The sequence below is a fragment of the Wolffia australiana genome, chromosome 16, assembly GCF_029677425.1.
Source record: "Wolffia australiana isolate 7733 chromosome 16, ASM2967742v1".
NCBI classification, from domain to species: domain Eukaryota; kingdom Viridiplantae; phylum Streptophyta; class Magnoliopsida; order Alismatales; family Araceae; genus Wolffia; species Wolffia australiana.
This window is the reverse complement of record NC_135850.1, coordinates 8,253,366-8,275,803: the sequence shown is the minus strand read 5'-3', so window position 1 is coordinate 8,275,803 and position 22,438 is coordinate 8,253,366. Positions and strand designations below refer to the sequence as shown.

General features: G+C 44.2%; 1 non-coding gene across 1 annotated transcript; it reads left to right on the top strand.

Moving 5' to 3' along the window:
• The first annotated feature begins 12,102 nt into the window (after positions 1-12,102).
• LOC144714097 (small nucleolar RNA R71) lies at positions 12,103-12,208 on the top strand. Its single transcript, XR_013584251.1, has one exon. It is a non-coding gene; the product is annotated as a small nucleolar RNA R71 (small nucleolar RNA).
• Positions 12,209-22,438: the final 10,230 nt, after the last annotated feature.

Below are 22,438 nucleotides of genomic sequence, written 5' to 3'. Positions count from 1 at the left end.
AGTTACGACCGCACCGTCCACACCCGGTTTCGTCCTCGTCAACGACACTCGCCCGCACGATCCGACACTAAGCATCCGCTCGACGACTTGGACGCCTTGGACTAAGCGATATAAAGGTCGGTCTTGTCTCCCCTCCATAAACTCCAGTATTATTATCTTTGATAGTCTCGTCTTCCCCTATCGCGTCCGCTACCGTGATATTCTCGATCATCATCGGATAGGACTAGCCACCCTGTCGAGCGTAGGGATTCTTGTGGTAGACGGACTGTCATCCAACTTGGACGCCGAACGCTCTAGGGCTGTTAGACGCCCTCACTTAGTAGACGTCTAGTAGGTCCAGCGGGTCATTGGGAGTTTTATCTTAGGATCACTCCTCTCTCGTTGATCGGTACGGCTGACGTCGCTATCCGTCAAGTTCTTATCTGCTCATTCGTATTTTCTCATCATTCGGCTTACATCCCATACATTTGCATCATAATCCTATGACGTGAAACGCGCCGATCGATCCCGGCCGTCGTCATTTCACATCAACCTCCTGACGACACAACTCCATAATGGTTGTCGTTGATATATTTTAAGAGATGCCCCATTTTATGCCATGCACCAAGACAGCAGATGCATCCCGCTTGTCTCGATTCTTCTTTGATGAGATCATTCAGCTAATGGGCCATCTGTTGGGCCTAGTCTTTGCTTTATTTTGTATTTTTTTTTTTTAATTTGGCTCATTAGGGGAAGGTCTCTCAATGCACCATTCCCCTAATAGCCCATTAGGGCAACCATCCTTATGTAAAGGAGGGTATGCCCTAATGGGGAGACTTTGATTGCTTGAGAAAGAAGAAAAATTGTTGTTGTTTTCTTAAATCCTCCATCGATGTGGTAGATCCCATCGCCCTCCTGCAAGAACACTCTTACTTGTACGTGGTAATAAGGAGAAAGCACAATCTATTCTTCTGATATATCAGTCTTGGTTGAATACTTAACAGTGGGTATAGATCATTTGCCTGGCTTACTGATTGACATCTCTGGAATCCCTTCCATGTTGTTCATCACCAATGGAGCAATTTAATCTAGTTTGGAGTAATTTATAATTTCCTTTACATAAAATGTTCTTAGAGCATGCTCTGATCAGCCATCGTCGAGACAAACAACCAACTTCCGTGGAATATCTGTCAGTAGACGGCCGGCCAACAATGATCGTGGTGATTTCTCTATCACCCATTGACAGCCGCCCACCATCGACACTCCTTTGATCAAAAGCAGGATCCCCCGATGGTTATTGATGGTTAGGTCGTCGTGTGGGTGTTTGAGGATCTCCAAGTTGTCCTCATCACGGGGCTCAAATTTTCTCTCGGTGAAGACTTATTCGATCATTTCTCTACTGATTTCTCTATAGACCAAATATCATCAAGTCCAATCAAGAATTATCGGGTCATATATATCGATTTCCACCATCAATAGACTCTCGTTCGCATTGAGCCCAAGACATTAAACAAGCCAACCTAGTCAAATAATTATTGGCGGAGTTCCCTACACGGAGTATCCAATTGCACTAAATACGTACAGAGCTTATGAACAGGTCATTTTCTCTTCTCCAAACCCCCTTAAATTTTCAGCTTAATTACCTGCTTTAGTGCCATTCACATCATTCCACAGCTGGAGAGGGTATTACATAGGATTAGCCACCTCATCATAGAGAGTAATTTTTCTCTTATTTGAAGGTGTCGTAATAGACTCAATATCGGTGATGGTTGTCAACACTTCTAGGCAGTGATTCCATCCCCATTGTATCAGCCTTTTGAGCAGATCCGTTCGGTCATTAGGAGTCATCCGGCCCTAGATCCCTCGTGTATTTATATTGTTCATATTGATCTAGTCAGTGTTGTCTCAGTATCAAAGTTAAATTTTCCTATTTACATCATATCATTTACCTTGCATATCATTCGTCGTCTTTGTGGTATAGCCCGATCTGACGATTCTGTGGAGTCGTTCTACATCATCCACAGCTTCAACGACTTTGTCAAGAGCTTGTTAAGCCCTTGGACAATATCATTGGCTCTAACTCGTTGGAGCCGAGTGATAAGCTCAAAAATATGTGTTATTATGTCATTATTTAGGGGGCCTTTCAAACTTAATCACTAAATTTATATATCCCTTAATGCTTAAGGGGTCAAACCCTAAGGAGGCGGTGGTGATATAAATTTTCAATCGAATTAGGGTTTAGCATTCAAACCTAAATGAGATGATGTGTTAACTGCTTATGAAATACAAATTGTTGAAAAATTGCGACTAAACTTCTATTTTTTTGAACTCAAATGATTCCAATAGTTCTCTGTTATTTAATAACAGAGATATATAATCACTTGAATTTATCTTTTTATTTTATTGAAAATCTTAAATGGTTTTGAACTATATTTTTAAGTTCTTTTTAGTGATTTTGAATTTTTTATAGAAAATTGATTTAGTTCTAAGTGTTGTGTAAATGTTTTAGTTATTTTATTTGTCAGAATACGTTTTACTGATCCTAAGAATCAGAATATATTTTTAAAATTTTTAAATCTAAACCTAGTGAAAATTTATATTAAAAATACCTTAAATTGGAAATTCTTGATCAAGAACTGCTAACTAAGGAAACTATGATTTGAAAGTAATTTTAATATAATCTAAATTCGATCAAGGTTTTTTGAACTTCATCGATGACTGTTTAACACTTGAAAGCCAAGTAGATTCAACATTGAAAGGATTTAAAAATCAAATTTTAAGAAGAAATATGAAAAAATCAAAGAAATTATGAAAATCAACGGGGACGAAATCAAATGTAAATGAATTCAAAGGATGCCTAGGAATACCAGGAATAGATTATGGCTCCATTTAAGGAGAATTCGCGCAACTGATAAGTCCAAATTTAGGGGGTTTATGTCTTTGTTTTGATTCAGACTTAGCCAAAAATATTTATGAAACTTTTCCACTTAAATACTCTATAATTAATATAAGACAAGTAAGGGATCGATCCACAAAGAGGCAGAAATTTAACTTCAGAATTTTTGCTCAAGCTTGGGATGAATAAAATCATTTAAAACGTAAAAAATACAATTTTTTGGAATTTTTCTAGATTTTTAGGTAATTTTCATAATTCCCTATGATTTAAGTTAAGCCAAGATAAAAGGAGAAACACAAAATAATATTTTTAAACTATTTTTTTTATTTTCTCTTAGCAAATTAATCTTAAATATATCTTTTTAGAATTTTCTGGAATTAATTTACATAAATACTATAACTATTAAAAACGAGAGATAGATATTTTTTTAGAATTGTTTTAGGTGTTAAAATGACTTTAAATAGATTATATGATGTTTCTAGATTTGTTCCAAATTTTTCTGATTTTTTGAATGCAGAAAATAATTTTTCTGATTTTTTCTGATCTTTTTCTATATTTGTATAATTTTTAAATGCTAAAAATATGAAATTTACCTATTATGGCGATTGCCGGAGCGGCGGCGGCGGCGGAGCGACGGCGGCAGAGTGATGGTTGCGGAGCGGGGGCGACGGCGGTGGCGGAGCGGCGGTGGAGCGGCGGCGGCGGGGGTGGAGCAGCATCGGCGCGGCGGCGGCGTGGCAGTGGAGCGGCAGCGGCGGCGGCAAGCCAAATGGGCCGGCGGGGCTGGGTTGGCCCGTAGAGGGCTGGCCTTAGTGGGTCAGCCCACTAAGATTAGCCCAATTTGGCTAAGTGAAGACTTAGCCAAATTGGGGTTAAGCCTTATTGGGCTTAACCCAATGGCCAGGACTTAGCCGATTTGGCTATGTCCTACACAGGGCTACCCTATGCCCTGCGAACGTGTGCGCTGGCTGCGCGCGGACCGGGGGGCAGAGGGCTGTCTCTGCCACACGGGCACCGCACGGCACCGCATAGTGGCGGCTAGAAGACAGAAACTTGTGTTTTGGAAAAATAAAAAATGATATTTTAATGCAATTTTTTTGGGGTTCAAAGTAGGGAATGCTTGAGGATCTAGAAAGACATAGGGAGATATTTAAGAGTGAGAAACAAATGTTTTTAGAGAGATAAAATGTCGAAATGAGAGGATAGAGAGAGAAAATGAAGAGATAGTGTAGAGAGAGTTTGAGAGGGAACTTGAAGGTGTAGATGAAGGAGATTTTTTATGAAATTTTGAGGTAATGAACTGTGGATATGGATGGAGTGTTAGAGAGAGAAAGAACAGATTCTAGAGAGATAAAAGGCCGAAATGAGGAGATAGAGAGACAAAATGAAGAGAGAGTGTAGAAGGAGTTTGAGATAGAATTTGAATGTGCAAATAAAGAAGTTCTTTTATGAAATTTTTAGCGGAGTAGCTATGGATATAGATGAAGGTCTAGTGAGAGAAAAAACCTATTTTAGAGGGAGAAAGTAGAGAAAACGAGTGTTTTGAGTGGGAAAGTGATGGATTTTAAGGTTAAATGGATGGGAAGTGATGGAGAAAGTAGAAATCTAATATCCTAAAGCCTCAATGCAAGTTTACTAAGCCCTCAATGCTTCCTCTCAAGTATGGATCCTGATATTTTTCCAGAATCAGGCATTTTTCAATGCAAACAAGAGACGAGATTAAGAGAAAACTTCAATAAACTCACATTAAGCAGGTTGAACAACCTGGATTCTGAAAAATGCCTTGTCCTGCTGACCAGCCACTTGCTAGAGCATGTTCAGGATGAGGGAAAATGAGGGAGAAAAAGTCTATTTATTCATTGAGAGAGTTACTAAATACCCCTTTGGGCATTATCTATTCTCTTTTCTTGCCATTTTGCCTCTTTTTCTCCAATTGTTGAGAGCTTTGCCTTGTACTTTCCAGTTTGTTTCTTGTGTAAGCTGTTTTCAGGCCCAATAGGTAGGTCAGGTCATGGCCCAAGCCCCGCTGATCTCTCCTTTAAAAGCCCAGAATACCATTTCCTCATTTGCAGCCCATTTAGATAATCACTAGGCTCCCAAAAATCCTCCAATTTCCTAAGAATTGTATCTTCTAATTCCTGTAAATTTCTGCACATTTGGAACTATAAAAGACTCATCAGTAATCAAACTGATTGACTTCATAGAAGTCAATGAAGTTAGTGAAAAATAATCATAATGTTCAAAGGTTGGGATTTCTAGCTAATGCATAAATATTTGGTTAACTCAAATAATAATATGATAAATTATAAATTAATAATACTAAAAACATCTAAAATGTATGAAAATATATGTTCATTTATCATATCATCAGCAACGCCCCCCAACTTGATGCATTGCTAGTCCCTTAGCAATGGGCCTTAGGTTCGCCTTTGAGAAGTCCATCCATCCCTTGAAACAAAAGACTCAAGTATGAAGTGTTACGAATATCAATCACATCTCTAAGTATAAATATCCCATAAAATACTAAAGCACTAATGGTCAAGGCCTTTGTAGTGATGGAAAGAGCTAGTGGTCATGAAGAGGGAAGCTTACTTCTTTCTAGGTATGGTACTATCACCATGAAAAGGTCTCACCCTCTAAAAAAAGGTGGCCCTCATCACTCAATAGAAGTGGCCCTCATCTTACCCACACAATATCTCACTTCCACCTGAAATTTGAAATGAGTCATTCTTCTCATCCAAGTTCTAGCACAGAATATCAAGAGTGTAACGAAGGAATACATGTGTGGTGAGGCTAAATTCAAACATGGGTACATATAGGTAGGGAAAAGCGGAGATAGGTGAGTGACATCAACATGGGAAGGATTGGGTGAAGGGAAAATGATGGATGTCAGATTCGTATATGTTACTTAAACTAGCCCACCCCCAAATATAGATGAATGAGCAGAATGCACAAGAAGGTGAACAAATATGAGGAAGTGGAGTTCATCAATAATGTGGATCAGATAGGTATGTATCCACATAAACAAAGGATTATAACAATGACCAACAAAATCATGAGAGACGAAAAATGGGAATGAAGAAATAAACAAACAAAAACCCCATAATTGTTTTTTTTCTTTTTTTCTTTTTTTTCCTTTTTTTTGTTTTGAAGGGGTGAACGACCAAGAATTATACATGAGGTCATATTCTCCAAAAGAAGAAATGAAATGTTTGTCTTGCTAAATGCCCTTGGTATGTAGGGGCAAGTGCAATTGTATAGTATTTTGACCATAAAATTGCCCGTTCCTTGATAATTTGATTCTCCACACAAGAAAGTAAGTGAAACAACACAAGCAAACAGGATGATTTTCTTGAAATTAAAATTCATCAATTCATCCCATGCTGGTGGTGAGAATGAGAAGAAATAAGATGAGAAGATGTAGAAGAAACAAAGAGAAAGATAACAATGGAAATACATCATCACTAGATGATATCACAAAGGGGAAGAGGAGAAGAAAACTTTGGGAGTTGGACATCTTCTAAGTAACATGGAAGGTAGCTAAAAGGATAAAATCTAAGTTCACAACAACATAGGTGGAAGATGGGTTGTAGGTGATGAAGTAAGGTAGTACGCATGGTTCTCAAATTAGCTTTAGGTGGTTCAAGGGCAGATGATTCTGTGCTTAAGATGTGAACAAATAACCATCTCTCCTTCCAGATGAAATTCTTTGTGATGCATATCCTTAACCAAAAGGTGGGAACCAATCAATTCATTCATCACTCCCTTCCACAATGATAGTACTTCTACCCTTTGAATTTCATGTCTGCTCCTCACCCTACTAGATATCCTAACCACTTGGGAACTGACCAAGAGTGTCTAGACTCATGTCTTATACTATCAAGAGATGCTTTTGATCTGCTACAAGAGTCTAGCTTCTCTACTCATGCCTTATGGATCATGGTTTGGACAACTTCTCAAGGTGGGGATGATTATATGGGATGTATGCATTCAAGAATAATAACATTAAAAATATTTTGAAAAAATGAAAAATATGATCCTCTCATGCATAAAGACCTATTGTATTTTCGGTTGCACACCTAAATTAACCCCCTCCAACTGCTATATGCATTGAACGAATGCAAATAATGGTAAAACAAGGGAAGGGAAACAAAAATGCATACCGAAATGGAGTAGGTGCTGATCATCCCATTGTGGTTGGCTGCCATTGGACTAGATAGCTTCTTCTAAATTGCCATCCTGCTTAATGGACAAACTAAAAAGAAAAATAACAAAACAAGAAGAGAAACAAATGGCCATCGTGGCCTTAATTGTCCAAGTAAAAATAAGCAAAATTAAAATGTCTTATGATGAAATTAGGCTAAGAAAAAGAGAATTTGTAAAAGTTCAAACTAGGAGATGGTAAAAGAATCAGGAAATGGTGGTAGAACTGGGATACCTTCCAGGATGGTGACCATAGGTTGTTGTATTTGATCTGCTTCAAAATTGGGCTTCAACCTTTGACCATTGACTGTAAAGGACTTTCCGGTCTTTGTATCTATAATAATGACTGCACCAGAATCAGAAACTTCATTAATAACATAAGGTCCGTCCCATCGTGATTTCAATTTCCTAGGAAATAACTTCAAATGAGAGTTATAAGGCCAAACTCTTTGATTCTCATGCAAATTCCTCGTCTTCAAGACCTTGTCATGAAAGTGCTTCATCTTGGACTTGTAGATGAGAGAATTTTCAGAGGCTTCATTCCTCAACTCTTAAAGTTCATGGAGCTGCAAAAGGTAATTCTTTCCTGCATCATCTAAAGACAGATTAAGTTTCTTAATAGCCCAATATGCCTTATGGTCAATTTCAACAGGAAGGTGGCAAGCTTTCCCATAGACTACACTATAGGGGGACATTCCTAAGGGTGTTTTATAGGCAGTCCTATATGCCCATAAAGCATCATAAAGTCTACTTTCCCAATCTTTCCTATCAGGCCTTACTATTTTCTTCAAAATCTTTTTAATTTCTCTATTACTAACTTCTACTTGTCCATTAGCCTGAGGGTGGTATGGGGTTGTCATCTTACGATGGACTCCATATCTTCTCAACAAATTCCTAAAGTGGGAATTATTAAAATGACTACCACCATTACTAACGATTGCTCTTGGACATCCAAACCTGCTAATAATATTCTGTAAAATAAATTTCAGCACCACTTTGTGATCATTTGATCTAGTGGGAATGGCTTCTACCCATTTGGAAACATGATCAACTCCCATCAGGATATATTCATATCCTTCAAAACTTGGAAATGGTCTCATGAAGTCAATTTCCCATAGATCAAATATCTCAACTTCTATAATAGGCTGCAAGGGCATGTGATCTTGTTTGCGCAAATTCACTACAGCTTGGCATACTAAACAAACTTCACAGAATTCAAAACAATCTCTGTGCAAGGTAGGCCAGTAGAAGCCAATTAGCAAGATTTTTGAAGCTGTAATTTTAGGAGAGTAACATCCCCCAAATGGAGATGAATGGCAAGATTCTATAATCTTCCATTGTTCTTCATAGGGTACACACCTCCTAAGTATATGGTCAACCCCTTGATGAAATAATTCAGGTTCTTCCCAGAAATAATGCTTTATTTCTTTATAGAACTTCTTTCTCGCATTAACATCCCAATCATCAGGAAGTTGACCCGAAACTAAATAATTAACGATATGTGCATACCATGGTATCTTTGTTGCTTGTACTTCCAAAATCTGCTCATTAGGAAATCGATCAAAAATGGGTGAGGGTGAGTCAAAATTTAATCTAGAAAGATGATCTACAACAGGATTATCACACCCACGCTTATCTTTAATTTATAGATCAAATTCCTGCATTAATAGACTCCATCTCATGAGTCTAAGTTTAGCTTCCTTTTTACTTAGCAAAAATTTCAAAGTTGCATGATCAGAAAAAACAACTATCTTACTACCTAACAATTACGAACGAAAATTTTCTAAAGCAAAAATAACTGCTAACAATTCCTTTTCTGTGGTTGAGTAGTTGACTTGTGCTTCTCCTAAGGTCTTGCTAGCATTGTAGATGGCCATCGGCTTCTTTTCAACCCTTTGGCCCAAAACTGCCCCTACTACAAAATCAGAAGCATAACACATTAGTTCAAATGGTTCATCCCAATTAGGGGCTCGTAAAATTGGAGCTTGGATTAGAGCTTCTTTGATCTTCAAAAAGGCAATTTCAGCTTGAGAATCAAAAATAAAATCAACATCTTTGGAAAGCAAATTAGTTAAGGGTTTGGAGATTTTAGCGAAATCCATGATGAATCTCCTATAGAAGCCTGCATGGCCAAGGATTCCTCTAAGTTGCTTGAGGTTTGTAGGAGGAGGAAGGCCCTTGATCACTTCTATTTTGGCCTTGTCTACCTCGAGCCCACGTTTGCTGTCTTGATGGCCCAACACTATCCCCTCTCGCACCATGAAGTGGGACTTCTCCCAACTTAGAACTAGCTTGTTCTTCACACATATCTGCAACACCTTAGATAAGTTAGACAAACATATATCAAATTAAGAACCAAAAACAGAGAAGTCATCCATAAATATCTCTAAACAATCTCCCAGTAATTCAGAAAGCATGGCACTCATGCATCTTTGAAAAGTGGCTAGTGCGTTACACAATCCAAAAGGCATCCTCCTAAAAGGAAAAGTTCCTACAGGACAAGTAAATGTGGTCTTTTCTTGATCATCTTCATGTATAGCAATTTGATTGTAACCTGAATAACCATCAAGAAAATAAAAATATTCTGGTCCTGAAAGTTTTTCTAAAATTTGATAAATAAATGGAAGAGGGTAATGGTCTTTCTCGGTAGCTAAATTCAATTTCCTGTAATCTATGCAAACTCTCCATCCTGTGGGAAGTCTAGTTTGGAGTTCTTCCCCCTTTTCATTCCTCTGCATGAACAGGGATCACCCATGGGCTGTCAGAAATTGCATAAATAAAACCAGCTTTTAACCATTTAATGATTCCATTTTTAACCACCTCTAACATATGAGAATTTAGGCGCCTTTGGGCCTCTCTAGATGGTTTGATGTTATCCTCCATAAAAATCCTGTGCTCACAGACCTCTCTACTAATGCCATGAATGTCATCAATAGACCATCCTATAGGTAATTTATACAAAGATAAAACTTTCAACAATGCATCTTCTTGATCAGGAGATGAATGAGAACAAATAATAATCGGGTAAGTTCTATGAGGTCCTAAAAATGCATACTTGAGAGAGCTAGGTAGAGGTATGAGTTCTAATTCCGATGTACACATATTAGTTGGAACATCAATATTCAGATCATTTATTTCCTTTTCATTTTCAGAAGGATCAATTGAGTTCAGAGGAGACGAATGCAACTCAAAATATTTTTCATCAACAAGATCACAAACACATGCATCCTCGCCACAATTTTCAAGGAATTTTAAAAGCTTAGAAATCTGAATTTCAATTTTCTCTGGGCCAACTTTCAATTCAACTGTCCCTTTGCCCCGATAAGTGGTTGCTTGGGCTGTTGCTAAAAAAGGTCTACCAAGGATTATAGGTGCATGGCTCAAAAATTTCAGTAAGCTTCATATCTGCTACAATAAAACCAACAGGAAAACAGTAATTCTCTACTCTCACAATCACATCCTCTAGCTTCCCATATGGTTGTCTAATTGATCCATCAGCTAGCTGCAATTCTATCAAAATTGGCTCTAGTTCTCCAAATTTAAACTTATCATAAATAGCTTTGGGCATAATATTCACACTTGCCCCTGTATCCAAAAGTGATGTACTAAATATCATTCCCCCAATTTCACATTTAATCAATGGAGCTCCTGGGTCCCTTTTCTTCTTAGGAATTTGATTTTATACAATAGAACTAATACTCTCTGATAATTGAATCCTCTTTTGCTTTCTAGATAGAGTACACAGATTTTTCAAAAACTTTGAGCATGAAGGAATATTCTGAATTGCATCTACCAAAGGAATAGTGATCGTGGCTTCCTTAAAAATTTTAAGCAATTGACTATCATCAGGAAGAACTTTGGAAGGCTTTGAAGCTTGGGAAAAGGAATAGGGGGTACATAGTCTTTTGGATTAGGTTATAATGTACTTTTTTTAGAGATTCTTCAGGGTCTTCTCTCAAATCATCAACAATTCTATTCTCCTCCTCCATTTCAGGTTCCTTACAATGTTTTTTTTAAATGGATCAACTAGTTCCTTCCCACTCCTTAATCTAGAAATTCCACTTCGATGCACATGTTCATGATAAGATTCATGAGATTCAAATGTTTCACTACATGGAGCATATTTTGAATCATCAATATAACGATCAATGAAAGAAATATTTCTAGGATTAACACTGTGTTGGGTTGGAAATCGACCTGAATTTTGGATGGGGGTGCCAAAGTCATCCATCTTACCGTTATTCTTGTCTTCCCTGAAGTTACCTTGAGAATTTTGACCTCCTTGTTCAGCATTCTTACTCTCCAAATTCTCCATTCTGACCTCCATTCTTCTTTGATTCTCTAAGAATTCCTCTTGCTTGAGCATCATCTGCTTCAACATGTCCATCATGGAGTTAGAAGATGAATCTTGAGAATTTGAAATAAACTTAGGACGAGGGTTAGAAGCAAAATTCTGATAATTTTGGTTGTTCTGCTGATGATATGGACATGGCTGGAAGTGGCTTTTCCCTTTTCTGCTCCACCCCTGATTCCCATAATTAGCCCTCTGATTCCAAGCTCCTTGCATGAGGTTATTTCCCTCATAAGCATTCACCTGTTCAAGAGTAGGACAAATGGCATTAGTATGATCAAAACTCTCACAAATGGAGCAAAGAGGGGAAGGATGTTTAGGGTTAGTGGAAGGGGAAGTAAAGGTTGGAGAGGAGCTCATCATATTCTTCATATTTTGGGAAAGCTCCTCCACAGCCTTGCCCACTTTGCCTAAGTCCCTCTCTACCTTATCTTTCCACAAATCAGGTTCTATTGCGCTAACATCAATTAGCCCTTTACGTTTTGGCCCTGAAATTCTCCCATTGTGACTCAAGCCCTGATGATATGCACAACTATCTGCTAACTTCTCAATATTACTAGAAGCTTCATCGATTGTTTTATCTATAAACGTACCACCATTAGCACTATCTACTCTACATCTCTCCTGGTCATTCAACGCATCATAAAAAATATGAACTATTTGCCAATCAGGAAGACCATGATGAGGACATTTTCTAATAAGGTCTTTCAATCTTTCCCCTGCTTCACTAAAAGAATCAGATCCCTGGGTAAAATCTCTAATCTCTTTCCTATAGGCATTAGTCCTTCTGACTTAAAATTTATTCACAGTTCTGAACCAATCTTTTGCCTTATCCTTAAGAGTGTGAGGGAACATTCTCATTTTCAAAGCATCTGAAGTCACTCCTGCAATATTATAAGAATCACATTTCTCCACAAATTCATATAAATACTCATAAGTATCTTCATTCAAATTTCAATAAAATGATGGCAAGATTTGTTGAAGATGAGGGTCTAACTTAAAATTCACATTCACATCTATGGTCCCATGGACCCTAGGATGAATGTTACTCTCAGCTGGCTCATAAAAGTCCCTCAATCTCATCCCTCTATTCACATCATTAGGAATAGCCAAGTCTTTAATTTCTTCTACAAACGCCTCCACAAATTCTGCACACGTGTCTTCCAAATTCTTAGTCTTTCCCACAAATTCTAGAGCTATTAAACGTGGGTTCCGAGATCTTCTACCTTGCATAAAACAACTAATATGCAGAAAAAAAAAACTGCAACAAATATCTAAAGAGAAAGGTTTAGAGTTCACCGAGTGATCATCTCCCTTTCCACTATAAAAAAAATAATATCCATGCACCTCAAACTTCAGTCAAGCATATACCAAATGGAAATAGGAGAAATCCTAAACTTCGAAAAATTCAGAAATCAAATTTAGGGGCATTATGTCATTGTTGCCTCCCCGGCCACGGCGCCAGTTAAATAGTCCAATTTAGGGGTTTTATGTCGTTGTTTTGATTCAGACTTAGCCAACAATATTTATGAAAATTTTCCACTTAAATACTCTATAATTAATATCGGGCAAGTATGAGGTCGATCCATAGAGAGGCAGAAATTTAATTTCAAAATTTTTTCTCAAGCTTGGGATGAAGAAAATGATTTTCAACGTGAAAACTACAATTTTTGGGATTTTTCTAGATTCTTAGGTAATTTTCATAATTCCCTATGATTTAAGTTAAGCCAAAATACGAGGAACACAAAATAATATTTTTAAATTATTTTTTCTATTTTCTCTTAGCAAATTAATCATAAATAAATCTTTTTAAAATTTTCTGGAATTAATTACATAAAAAAACACTATAACTATTAAAAATGAGAGATAGAGATTTTTTCAGAATTATTTTAGGTGTTAAAATGACTTTAAATATATTATATGAATTTTCTAGATTTGTTCCAAATTGTTTTGAATTTTTTCAATGCAGAAAATAATTTTTCTGATTTTTTCTATATTTGTATAATTTTGAAATACTAAAACTATGAAATTTACGTATTACGGCGATCGCCGTAGCGGCGACAGCGGCGGAGGAGCGGTGGCGGCGGAGCAACGGCGGAGCGGCAGCGGCGGCAATGGCGGAGCCGCGGTGGCGGAGCAATGGTTGTGAAGCGGCAGCGGCGGCGGCGGCGGCGGAGTGGCGGTGGCGGCGGAGCGATGGTGGTGGCAGAGCGGCGGCGGCGACGGAGAAGCGGTGGCGGCAGAGCGGCACTGGCCATTCTATCTCCCTTTCCATGGGATCACCTTTATCCCATCTCTATCACCATTTCTGTCTAATTTCTCTCTTCAATTTCTTATTACCTCTTCTTCTCTTCAATGATTTTACGTACTGCCCTTATGCCCTTATTAGAGTCAATGATAACTCCATTCTGTTTTCTCTTTCCCAGTGTTTAGTATTTTCTTTATCCCTTGCAAAAAAAAAGAGAAAGTCCTCAAGTTCAAGTAACATATGAGGAAAAATAAAAAACAAATTGGGGATTTTTGTGATAGGCATTGTTAGTACATTAGTTTTGTTTCAAGTTATTGAATCTAGTAAGGGCATTACTCATGATTTCTTTCTTTCTATTTCTTTCTCATTCATAAAAGTCTTGGGAGAAGGCAACTTCAAATGATGTATCCTTGATGAAACCTTTCATTCGAAATCCATCTCTTCCCCTTTGAGCATGCTATCTTTTGTTCATTCTGGTGGCATGGATGCCAACGCATCGACACCAGACGCACCGCCACCGTCAACCGAAGTCAACGTCTCCACTACGGACACACCGCCATAGTCAACTGAAGTCAACACCTCCGCCACAGACATGCCGCAACCGTCATTAGACAAATTCAACAAATCAGCGTCACGCACTTCTCCACGCACACACGCCCCGTCGCGCATCATGACACATCGCCAACGGCAGATCAACAATTGCCCCTTGATGTGACACGAAGCACATCTCTCGTCTTTAATTTCTCTCCATTAAGTTGTATTTTTTCTTTCCTCCAAGGCCTATATGTATACGCCCTTGTTTCAAGAAACAGTTTGGCACTCATTATTCAAGAATTGAGTTTTTGTTTAACTCTTCTTGGAGGACTGCCCAGCCTCCCCTATCCTTCCTCTCACCCTACCACCGCCGCCACTGCCGTCATCGCCGCCGCCTTGCGTCGCCAGTCTTCCATCTCCTCGTCCTTCTTCGCCTCTCTTCCCTTCCTCTCCATTCCTCTCTTTCTCTCCATCCCTCTTATTTCTCTCCCCATCTCTCCTCTCGCCCCCACAAGACTGCCCAAGGCAGCCGCCCCAAGCCGCCTAGGGCAGCCCGCCCAAGACCGCTGCCCAGGCCACCCAAGGCCACCGCCCAAGTCTGCCCAAGGCAGCCACCCCAGGCCACCCAAGGTGCCTACCCAGGCCGCCCAGGGCAGTCCGCCCTAGGCTGCCCAAATTGACACCCCAGGCCACCCATGGCACCCAGCCCTAGGCGCCCAAGGCGCCACCCCAGCCCGCCCAGGGCATCCCTCCCTAGGCCGCTCAAGGCGCCACCCCAGGCCGCCCAGGGCAGCCCGAACTAGGCCGCCCATGGCCACCGCCCTAGGCCGCCCAAGGCAGCCACCCCAGGCTGCCTAGGGCAGCCCTCCTTAGGCTTCTCAAGGCACCACCCCAGGCCGCCCAGGGCAGCCCGCCCTAGGCCGCCCATGGCCCCCGCCCTAGGCCGCCCAAGGCAGCCACCCCAGGCCACCCAGGGCAGCCCGCCCTACGCCGCCTAAGGTGCCACCCCAGGCCGCCCAGGGCAGTTCGCCCTAGGCCGCCCAAGGCCGCCACCCCAGGCCACCCAAGGCAGCCCGCCATAGGCCGCCCAAGGCCGTCGCCCAGGCCGCCCAGGGCCACTGCCCAAGGGCGCCCACGGCAGCTACCCCAGACCGCCCAGGACTGGTGTCCGCGCCCCCTAGCTCCGTCCATGCCTGTCCGTCCGTCTCACTCTCCGCTAGGGCCGTACAACACCCAGAATGCCCGGACATCTCGTCTAGTGGGCTATTCAACACCCGAATTCATCCAGCCTCATCACGATCAGAATTCCCCACAGCCTCTTCACGCACTACGGTGCCGAGGTACGCCCGAAATCTTTGGTGTCAAAGTGTTCTCCGTCCAGTATTCCACGAGAAGTCTCCACTGCTGTTTGATTTGATTTGATTTGGATTCTCCTACAATTCTCTTTGAGAGTTTCTTTCATGACGTGAATTCGGGTATTAATTTTGGTTCTTCGGCATCGTCGCGGTGGGTGAAGCCAATACTCCAGTCCTCGATGAGGATCGGAGCTGCACCACCAGTACTTCACCCATTTTAAACTCCGAGTTTGTTTGTGTGGATTTCTGTGGTCTGTTTTGATGGGGGACCATCTGGACAGCACGACACCCGTCGCCAACAGCCACACCGAGCTGCTCGAGCCGACGCCCGCGACGCTTTGTTTAAGTACTCAAAATAGCGTTTAAGCTGCACACACGTTTTTTCATGTTATTTCCTTCGTATCTTTGTTGTAATTTCATCGCTGGATTTTGGACCAGGCCGTTCATGTTTTGGCCTCGTCCATCTCGTCATTTTTCTTTTTTGTTTTAGAGAAAACCGCTCGTGTTGAGACGGTTTTCTCAAGTTGTGCCGATTGGGCACGTCCGTACGCCTTTATAAGGACGGCATGCCCAAGAGGATGATCAGGCCTATTGTGAGAAATCCAAGTATTGTGTTGTTCCCTTCTTTAGCCTTAGCCCTATCTTAGTGAATAGTTTTGTTGGAGATCGACCTCGTCGTAGATCAAGGGAAGCATAGTTTCCAATCCACGAAGTATCATCGTGCTAGTTTCTTTCTTCCAAGGATTCCCCCCCTCCTTCTTCTTGGTAGTTACAGCTCAAGAAGTTTTCAAGAACGTGATTCCGGCTGCACTGCTCATGGTGCCCCTCCTGCCGTGCCCCTTGCCTGCGCTCACAGCCGGCAACACCGTCCTGTGCCCGCCTTCCCTCAGTGCGTCGCGCCCTCATCTGTGCCCCCACGCCCTCGCTCGCGCCAGCTACATCGCGCCCGCGCCCCACTGCTGCTCCCGCGCCCGGTTACACCGTGCCCAAGCCCACCGTCCCTCAGCACTCCATGCCCGTGGCCGCAGCACTTCGCCCGCGCCCACACTCAGCTGCAATGCACCCGCGCCCGTCGCCCTCAGCGCTCCACGTCCATGCCCGTGCCTGGACACACCGCATCGCGCCTACCATTCCCCAGCATGCCGTGTCCTCGGCCGCACCCTCACCCACGCCAACACCGTGCTGCCTGACCTCTCACCGCGCACGCGCTCGCAGTAGCCGCGTGCATACTGCCTCAAGCCACCTCTACAAGCAGTGCCTGGCGCGCCTGCCGGTCGTGCACTTCAACCGGGATTCAGGCCCGCCACCGGTAGTGTCGTCTGTGCCCGTCGTGTCTCTGTGCTCCACGACGACCTCTCGGCCGACCATCAGGTTCATAGGACTACTTTTCGCATTACTTGCAGATCGTTATTTCTTTCAATATTCATTTCGTTTTGCGCCTCTAGAGTTAGGACCCCGTCAGACCCGTCTAAAACCCTAGGGAGAGTAAATAGAACATTTCTTCTTGTGGCAGTGCCTTAGTTTCTTTGGGGGAACGTTGGTGCTCTTGGATAGTCGAGCTATCCCTCGTCTCACGCGTTCGAACTTGGTCCAAGGCGACGTTGGGAAGTCGATTGTGCTCAATCGAACTTTGCCAATTTAGCTAACTGTTGAACTTGTTCTTCACGTTACTTTGTACTTGTCGTTGTTTCTTAAAATTTCATCATCATAATCTCTAGCATTTTAGCAAACTCATAGTCTTCAGTTGTGGTGTAACACGAGCCGATCGATCCCGGCGATTCGTGTTACATCATGTTTTGTCCTCCCCATTCAAACTCATCTAGCACCCTTCATGCGTCGTTGTCGTATCCATTCCCTCAGTCGCCCTTTTCATTAGCTGTCCTACATCAACTTGGTATCAGAGCCAAACCTGTGTCAGCCTTGTCATTTCCGCCATCGTAGACATCATCATTTCATCAGTCCCATTGCATGCATCTGCGTTCAGGCAAACGAGTCTCCGCTCCAATGACAGACCAACCCCAAGATGGTCATGATGTGTCCGTCCCCGTCCATGAGTTGTCCTCGTCCGTCCCACGGACCTCCTCTTGAGGGGACATTGATCGCGTGTTAGATGCTGTCCAGAACGGTTTTCGTGACGTGAATACACAAATTACCAACATGGATAATCGTCTAACCAGTTCGATCGATGCAGTTAGTGAACGGACTTACCAACTCGAGAATAGAGGTCTGGACCAACATCGCCGTGATCGCGAAGACCATTACCCACCTGATCCTAGATCTCAAGATTGTGATAGGAATCATGATGTAATACGATGTCGGCCGGGATCGATCGGCTCGTATTACGTCATAGGAATTATGATGTGAATGATGTGAGATGTAATTCAAGTAATGAGAAAACGGTGAATGAGCAGTTAGGGAATCAACGGATAACGGCGTCGGCCGTGCCGATCAACGAGAGAAGAATGATCCTAAGATCAAACTCCCAATGACCCGCGAAATCAACTAGACGCTTAAGCGGTGAGGGGCGTATGACGGCCCTGGAGTGTTCGGCGTCCTAGTCAAATGAATATCCTTTCAACCACAAGAATTCCCTACTCTCGACAATGGTGGCTATCCTATCAGTGCAGAGGAAAGTTGGGCAGAGGACGCAATAGCAGGTGACGAGACTGGAGAAGATAATAATGCTGGAAATATGGAGGGAAGACGAGACTGACCTTTGGGCCGCTTAGTCCACAGCATAGAGAATCGTCCCGACTGATAACGAGGTGCAGACGAATCGTTGGAGACGACGATACAGATGCGGCTGACTCCCAGCGGAGTGGTCAGCAGACGCGGGACGACTCTGGCGGGCAGGGTCGACGGTGCACAGTGGGCGGGCGTGCGGCTGGCAAGGGCGTGAGGTGCGCGCACGAGCAGGCTGGCGAGCGCGCAGAGGTGGCCGCCGCGTGCTGGGTCCCGGCAGGGAGAGGCGTTGCAACGAGGGGGGCGAAGGCGGTAGTGATTGGACTAGTGGGGGGGGCGGAATGGCGATGTTGGCAGGATGGGGCGACCAAGAAGGGGGTGGGAAGGGAGGGGTGACGGGAATCCAAGAAATGGAAGGGAAGAACGGTGGTAGATCAAGAAAGAGAGGGCGGAGGGTTGAGGATTCAATATTTCAAGAATTCAAGAACGAGGGGTGGATGACAGATCAAGAAAGTGAGGGCGGAAGGTTGAGGTTTTAAGATTTCAAGAATTCAAGAACGTGGGGGAAGGGGGGGGGGGGGAGAAATGGTCAAGAACGTGGGAGGAAGGGATCAAGAACGCGGGGAAATGGATCAAGAACATGGAAGAAGGGATCAAGAACGTGGAAGAAGGGTTCAAGAACGTGGAAGAAGGGATCAAGAACGTGGAAGAAGGGTTCAAGAACGCAGAAGAAGGGATCAAGAACGCGGGGAAATGGATCAAGAACTTGGGAGGAGGAACGGGAAGGCCAGGACGAGGATGGTTGGGTTTTCAAGAAAGGGGTGGAAGAGATGGGAGATGGAAGAGAGTGGAGATCAAGAACCTGTCAAGAACGGGTTTCTTGATCGGTCTAGGCGAGCTCTCTCGATGGAGCGGATCTCCCAGGTCGGCGTCACGTCATCGTCGTCGTAAGCCTCCAAGAACCTCTGGAGTGATCTCGACGAAGGCCTTCTCAACTTTTGACAACGTCAACTTCTTGAAGTTCTTTAAGCGTACCGGAGCGATCTCGACGGCACGTTTAAGCACGTTCCTCTCGGAGTGATCTCGACAAGAGAGACGTGGGCTCTAACCACGGAGTGATCTCGACGTGGATGGGGCTAGCCAAACCCCCTACGCTACAAACTACGATAGGGGGGAGACGAATTGTGAATAAACTTTTCAACAATGACTCCAAATGTTCCTTGGGCATGCCATCCCCTTATATAGGAGGATGGGTGCCAAGAGAATGTGGGAGATGACGAACCGTCGCAAGACGTGGTTCGGCCTCTCCTTAAAAATTCAAAAATACAATTATAAAGTAAAAGGAAATGACGAGGACGAGGCCCAACAACATTGGCCCAGTCCACTACTCCGAAAATACAAACAAACATGAAATGAACATAAGTAAAGAGAGGAGTTTTTACGTGGGGTACTTGAACCCCGGGTGACGAGCATCGGCGCGGGCTGCTCGACGTGGCTGCTGTTGTCCTGGCGTGCCATCTCCAGGATGGTCCTCCATCATCCTCCCGGGGTGGGAGGAGCTCGACTCTGGCGAGCAAAGCTCGGCGATGTCCTCGAGCGGCGAGAGTAGGTCCGGTCAGAGTCGGCGAAGATCGTCCTCGGAGATCCACGTATCATCTGAAGATGGTCGCCCCTGCCAATGGACTAGAAAGGAACGGCCAACTCGCTTCCCCTCGGCGTGAATTACCTCCTGTAGTATCGTTTCTATCGCGTCTTGCCGTACAAGGAGGGGAAACGGAGAGGGAGTGGGCTTGCTCTCACTTTCACTACTATTGAGGCTCAATTGGCTGTGAGGCTCGTTGATGGGTTGCGAAGGTAGGTATCGGGATAAGTCACTAACGTTAAACGTCAAACTAATCCCCCAATGTGGTGGAACTAATCTCACTTTCACAACGCGTCAGTCAACCGTACTACTAGCATGAGTCCATTTGAGATAGTGCATGGTCATTCACCTCCTACGCCCATTGACCTTATACCCGTGTTACCGCATACTAGAGTCTCAGATGACGGTCATGAGTTCGCCAGTCATATTAGACGTCTGCATGAGGAAATTCATACATGCATCATTAATAGCAACACCTCATATTAACAGATTGCAGATTTACACCAGCGTTTTCGCGAATTTAAAGAAGGTGACCTGGTGATGGTGAGGGTTAGGCCGGAGAGATTCTCTTCCAAGCGGGTACTAAGCTGCATGCTCGTAGTGCGGGGCCGTTTGCAATCCTCAAACGAGTAGGGGAAAATGCCTATGCCGTCGACATACCCTCCATATGGGGGATAAGCACCACTTTCAATACTTCGGATTTGGTCACGTTTAAAGCCCCACACCTTTCATCTAATGGCCCTCCTTTACCCTCGGACTTCTCGGTGAGTGAGTTTGACTTGTCCACTCCCCCTTCACTACCTTCTGATTGGCAAGAGAACATCGAGGCTATGCTGGACGAAGTAATCACCTTCACCAAAGGTGGGACGGTGCGAAAGTTTCTTGTTGGTTGGCAAGGCAAAGCATCGACGGACGACACGTGGATCACGGAAGAGGATCTAGCTCGCCTATGCCCTGAGTTGGTGTTCCCGCTGGAGTCTCCTGACGCTTACTCGACAGAGTCGAGTTCTTTGCACTCGAGGGGAATTGATGGCGTCAACGCCAACGCATAGACACCGGATGCGCCGCCACCATCAACCAAAGTCAACGCCTCAGCCACGGACACACCGACCGTCATGGGACAAATTCAACAAACCGACGTCACGCACGTCTCCACACACACATGCCCCGTCGCGCATCATGACACGTCGCCAACGGCAGATAACAAACTGCCCCTTGATGTGACACGAAGCATGTCTCTCGTCTTTAATTTCTTCTCTTTAATATCTCATCGTTAAGTTGTATTTTGTCTTTCCTCCAAGGCCTATACGTATAGGCCACTGTTTCGAGAAACAGTTAGGCAGTCATTATTCAAGAATTGAGTTTTTGTTTAACTCTTCTTGGAGAACTGCCCAGCCTCCCCTATCCTTCCTCTCCCCCTACCACCGCCGCCACTACCGTCGCTGGTTTTCCATCTCCTTGTCCTTCTTCCCTTCTCTTCCCTTCCTCTCCATTCCTCTCTTTCTCTCCATCCCTCTTCTTTCTCTCCCCGTCTCTCCTCTCGCCCCCCCAAGACCGCCTAAGGCAGCCGCCCCAAGCTGGCCAGGACAGCCTGCCCAAGACCGCCGCCTAGGCCGCCCAGGGCCCCCGCCCAAGGCAGCCACCCCAAGCCACCCAGGGCAGCCCGCCCTAAGCCGCCCAAGGCGCCTCCCCAGGCTGCCCAGGGCAGTCCACCCTAGGCCGCCCAAGGCGCCACCCCAGGCTGCCCAGGGCAGCCCACCTAGGGCCGCTCAAGGCGCCACCCCAGGCTGCCTAGGGCAGCCCGCCCTAGGTCGCCCATGGCTGCCGCCCAAGGCCGCCTAAGGTAGTCACCCCAAGCCACCAAGGGCAGCCCACCCTAGGCCGCCCAAGGCGCCACCCCAGGCCGCCCAGGGCAGTCCGCCCTAGGCCGCCCAAGGCACCACCCAAGGCCGCCTAGGGCAGTTCGCCCAAGGCCGCCACCCCAAGCCGCCCAGGGCAGCCCGCCCTTGGCCGCCCAAGGCCGTCGCCTAGGCCGCCCAGGGCCACTGCCGAAGGGCGCCCACGGCAGCCACCCCAAACCGCCTCAGACTGCTGTCCACGCCCGCTAGCTCCGTCCATGCCTGTCCGTCTGTCTCGCTCTCCGTCAGGGCCGTACAACACCCAGAACGCCTGGACTTCTCGTCTAGTGGGCTACTCAACACCCAGATTCGTCCAGTCTCTTCACGCACTACGGTGCCGAGGTATGCCTGAACTCTTTGGTGTCGAAGTGTTCTCCGTCCAGTATTCCACGAGAAGTCTCCACTGCTGTTTGATTTAATTTGATTTGGATTCTCCTACAATTCTCTTCGAGAGTTTCTTTCATGACGTGAATTTGGGTATTAATTTTGGTGCTTCGGCATCGTCGCGGTGGGTGAAGACAATACTCCAATCCTCAGTGAGGATCGGAGCTGCATCACCAGTATTTCATCCGTTTTAAACTCCGAATTCGTCCTTGTGGATTTCTGTGGTCTGTTTTATCCTCCCCATTCAAACCCGTCTAGCACCCTTC